At 53.5% G+C, this 4,915-nt stretch overlaps 1 protein-coding gene across 3 annotated transcripts in view; it reads right to left on the bottom strand.

Annotated features, from left to right (window-relative positions):
• Positions 1-2,898, bottom strand: part of Arpc1b (actin related protein 2/3 complex subunit 1B) — a 15,085-nt gene extending 12,187 nt beyond the window's left edge. For 2 of the 3 annotated variants that reach the window (XM_013354089.2, XM_013354090.2), the window contains exon 1: positions 2,819-2,888. The gene's annotated coding sequence lies outside the window, so the exon portion shown is untranslated. Of the gene's footprint in view, positions 1-2,818 lie in introns of all 3 variants that reach the window. The other variant, XM_005368056.1, reaches the window with a different exon arrangement.
• Between the last annotated feature and the right edge of the window lie 2,017 nt (positions 2,899-4,915).

Raw genomic sequence — 4,915 nt, 5'->3', positions numbered from 1 at the left:
TAGACATGAATTCTTAAACTGTTCCTAGTGGAACACACTTGCAGTCTAGAGACTGAGGCAGGAGGATTATGAACTTGAGGCTAACTTCAGGTTTTTCCCCTTTCACAGTATTGGGATGGAACCCAAAGTCTTGTGTATTCTAGGCAGATGCACTACCACTGAGCCACACCCTAGTCCTCCAGGAATACTTTTTGGCCATTGCTAAATGAATGCCTTCCACTCGGGTGTTACTGTCTGTCTTGAGGGATGGTAAGGCAGGGAACATAGCCTGCTGCATCACAGCAATGCATCAACAATGGGGGGGGGGGAGAGCTATGTTCTCCTAATGAAGCAAGTGGTGAGCAAAGTCAGACAGAAGCCTTTACCCTAGGCCATCTCCTGTGGCTGGGGAGGGCTAATACAGCTCCCCTCCCGCGTCCTCAGCTGCCGTGCAGACAAGGACACTCTTCCAGGTCTTGGGTCTCAGAATTCCCTCTAAGAGTGCTGGGTTAAATAAAAGAGGGTGTGGTGCCACACTGAGACCAGCACTCAGGAAGGAGGCTGAGGCTGGAGGATCATGAGTTTGAAGCCAGCTTGGATTTCATAGTGAGAACCTGTCTTGGATAAATAAATAATAGGAGCTGGCAAGATGGCTCAGCAGGTAAAGGTGCTTGCTGCCCGGTCTGATGACCTGAGTCTGATCCCCTGGACCTACACAGTGGAAGGAGGGAACCAACTCTTGTCCTCTGACTCATCTACCTACCTATACACACACACTCTAGCTCTCTCCATCCTGGCTAGATATCCTCCGCCCCACAGACACAGCCTGTTGGTTCCGCCTTGCACAGTTGACTTTTCTTGGCGGTTTCCTTGAATCCACAGTTTGGCTAGATTTGAGACTTAAGCCAAGCAGGAGTTGCCTGCAGCAAGGACCTTGGCTCCACAGGCAATCCAGGAAGTCCCCGCCCAGCTCAGGCGCTTGCTCGCTTGCTCTGGGCAGTCAGCAGCATTTTTTTTTTTTTTCTTTTTTATGGTGCTAAGCCTTACTCAACTTCCTGTTGTGGGTAGGAGCCTGGGTGGTGTGAGCAGACCTCGAAACCCCCAGTTCCTCCTCCTCTGGGCTGCACTTGAAGTCTTACAGAGCTAGGCTAAGTCAAATCCAGCAACACAGATTAAAATAATTTTAAAATAAAATACTGTAAAACATCAGTTTTACAATAATCAAAACAAAACGCCTCCAAAACACATAAAATTCAGTGCTGGCAGGGCTGTGAAGAGATCCTCAGCTGTTCATGTGTTCTGTGTATTTGAAGCTTGATGTGCTAACTCCAAATTCCAATAACTCATATAAGAAGGGACAGAACAGGGGCTGAAAAGGTGCCCTGATTAGGAACGCGCGCACGGGCGCACACATACAGACCAATGAGAGTGGAAAAGCTCACATTCCACTGCGGGGGGGGGGGGGCGCTGGACGGTGTGGCTCACTGATAATGCACTTGCCTAACAATTGTTGAGACCCCGGGACCAAAACACCCATGTGGAGATAATATTTTTTAAATGATGCAAATGTGTGTTCACCTTTAATCTCAGCACTGGGGAAGCAGAAGCAAGCAGAGCTCTAAGAGTTCGAGGCCTTTCTGGTCTACATAGTGAGACCCCGTCTAAAAACCAAAAACCCAAAGCAAAAAAGGATCGCCAGAAAATTTCGTTCACACAGAACTTTACATTACACTCTGGGGTGTGTGTGTGTGTGTGTGTGTGTTGGAAGACAACCTCGGCTATCTTATCCCCACAATAGGAACGTTAGGATTACAGACATACCCCCAGCTTCTCGTAGATGCTGGAGATTCAAACTAGGTCTTCACACTTGCACGGTTAGTGCTTTTATGCGCCATCCCAGCTCCACACATTCTCTTATAACCGAAGTCTGCCTGCCTGGTAAATCTGTTTCTTAACTTCTCTCAAAGTCACCCGGCAGGGCTGCAGCTTGGGACCCCACCCCACCCTACCGTCACACAAGGCCAGGTTCAGCCGGGTGCAGGAATGAGATCGGCAGCAGGAGGCAGGCACACTGCCAACTGTGTTGGCCACATCTGGCCGCTAAGCCTCCGGATCTGGATGGTCCCCATTTTCCAGGCAAGACAAGTTGAGCGCCACAGCGGCTGGGTGGCTCGCCCGCGACAGCGACCACGCCGCCCCAGACTGGAGCTGCCTGAGGGAACAAGTTCTAAGGCCAGCACCTGGGCTGACTCCCAGTTCGGGATTCCCGGGGATCCGATTGGACCTGCCCAGTCCCGAGTGGCCGGCTGGGCTACTTTCGTGCTGCAGGGGTCCGCTCGCCCCGTACAGGGTGAGACCTGAAGCCCCGAATCCTAGTGGGGTGGGCATGGTCACTGGGGGCGGAGGGATGAGGCGGGGCGGGGGCGCCAGCTCATTTCCCGGTCTCAAGAACCCGGAAGGCTGCGGACCAAGGGGGAAGTGACTGGGCGTGGGGCCCTGCACCCGAAGTAACGGGGCGACACGGGGAACTGGGATCTAAAAGCTGACCCAGGAAAAGTGGAGAGGGGGCGCGAGGGCTGGGGCTGTGCCGCCTTGATGGCGTCGAGTGCGCGGGGAATTTCTGCGGTTCCTCCCACCGCGCCCCGCATCCCCAGAACGCCGCCCCCAATAGCTCCTCTCCAGTCCCACCCTCGCCGGGAGTCCCATCAAGGCCCCCAATCACACGGCCCTTCATTCCTCTTACCCCCATCCCCCTCACCGTCGAACATAGCTTCAAGTCCCCTGACTTCTAGATGGCCTTATACCCCCCCACACCGCGCGATCATCCCACGCCCCTCACCTCGGGGCGCCCCGGCCGCGGACTCTGGACAGTCGACGCGCCGAACCGGCTCTGAGACCCGCGCAGCGCAGCAGCCACTTCCTCGTGGGCGGGGGGCGGGGCCTCCGGGCACAGCCCCGCAGGGACCGGGGGCGGACCCGGGCGGCTGTGGCCAGATCCCAGGGCACGCCCACCCCTCGAGGTAAGAAGCCCGCTTGACCGCAGTAAAGTCCAGCTCAGCTCAAGATTCGCTTGGAGAGCGCACGTTGTCTCTCCTAACTACTTTCTGCGTGGGGAAACTGAAGCTGGGAGAGAGGGGAGCCCGAGCTCGGGCCACCAAGAATGCAGAGACCACACACCGGCACCCCGGAACTTAGTGACCCCTGCATGCCTCCGCCCCTCGCACTTTGGGAGCCATCCCTGGCACCCAACTAGAGGCCCTGGCGGTAGGCGGCCTCGCCCCTCAGATCCTCAGCCTCCCAAAGTAGCAGAGTCGCCGGTGTCCAGGCAGGGGAGCACCTCCACCCCAGGTGACTTCTTGCTCTGTCGTCCCACACACTTCACTCCTGCAAGTTACCTGGGCCGCCTTGAAGCCACCCAGGGAGTGCTCCAGGGTCATCCAGGCCGGTGATTTCTGAGGTCACTTTGCCCCCCAACCTGTGAGAGACCCTCCCTAGACTCCCAGCAGTATCCTGTGTCACTAATTCTGGCATCGTTTACACTGAGAAGATCCTGAGCACTTCCTCAAGGAATGGCTATCATGGTTAGAGGTGCTTAAGCCTGTGGCGACCCACACCTGATCAGGTTCAAGTTCTTCATTGGCTGCATAACTAGTTCAAGGCCAGCCTGGGTTACGCTAGACCCTGCCTCAAAAAAGCAAAGGGGCAATCAAGATGGCTCAGATGGCAAAGTTGCTTCCCACCAAACCTAAGGACCAATTCAATTGGATCCCGAGAAACCACAGGTAGAAAGAGAAAATAAACTCAATCAGGTGGTCCTCTGGCCGTCACACATGCTATAGAGCACTGTAGTGTAAACACACACACACACACACACACACACACACACACACAGGGTAAATCAATATGTGTAATACTTTTTTTTGTTTTGTTTTTTCAAGACAGGGTTTCTCTATGTAGCCCTGGCTGTCCTGGAACTCACTCTTAGACCAGGCTGGCCTCAAACTCACAAGATCCACCTGTCTCTGCCTCTGAGTTCTGAGATCACAGCACTATGTCTGGTGAAATAAAAAATATTTTAAGTTTGGAGTGGTTCCCACAGCCCAAGCCCAGTGAATCTTTTTCTTTTTTCTTACTGTGGTTTGGGATTCAAACTCAGGACCCTATACAGTCAGCAAGCATTCTATGGTTGAGCTACATCCCCAGTTTTCACTTTTTCCATTGTCTCCTTAAATTTCTGGGGCTGGACTTGAACTCAGGCAGGCAGGCCTTGAACCTGTGATTCTTCTGCCTCCATTCTCCCTGTGCCACCAGAAGATTTGGTTCAGATTTGCATGAGTTACTGCTCCTGTCACCAAGACAGAGGAACCCTCATCCTGGGTCCCCACCTTGCTGTTCCTCTAGGTTTGTTTCCTTAGCCTTGGCAAAGTCAGGTTTCTTTGGTTTGGCTAGAAAAAAACACTGCACCAGCGACATTCTTCCCATGGGACAGTACTTCCCTGGCTTCCGTTCTGTTGTCCCTGCTCAGCTCAGTAAGAGCCCAGGGTAAAAGCCTGGAAATGGCCCCAGGAGGCCTTGAGTGATCTGACTCTGTAAGCTTGTGGCGTCCTCTGTCTTGAACTAGTGACCTAAAATGACCCAGCGTCGTTAGTGGATGAACAAAGTTAAAGCCAAGCCACTCTAGATAGTGACCCACTACAGAGAAGCCCTTTCTGGGTGAGCTGTATGAGCAAAGGGCAGGAGCCTGGAAGAGGAGATGAGACCTCAAAGCAGAACACAGAACAAGGCAATCCCACGGAGAAAACCAGAGCTCTGGTAAACTCTAGTCAGTTTGAGCTCAAGCTGCCTTCAGGAGGATTGAGAGGCATGAACCGAGCGTTTCTCTCTCTCTCTCTCTCTCTCTCTCTCTCTCTCTCTCTCTCTCTCTCTCTCTCTCTCT

The sequence above is a fragment of the Microtus ochrogaster genome, unplaced genomic scaffold (assembly GCF_000317375.1).
Source record: "Microtus ochrogaster isolate Prairie Vole_2 unplaced genomic scaffold, MicOch1.0 UNK27, whole genome shotgun sequence".
Classification (NCBI taxonomy): Eukaryota; Metazoa; Chordata; class Mammalia; order Rodentia; family Cricetidae; genus Microtus; species Microtus ochrogaster.
The sequence above is the reverse complement of the archived record's forward strand: the minus strand, read 5'-3'. Positions and strand labels throughout refer to the sequence as shown.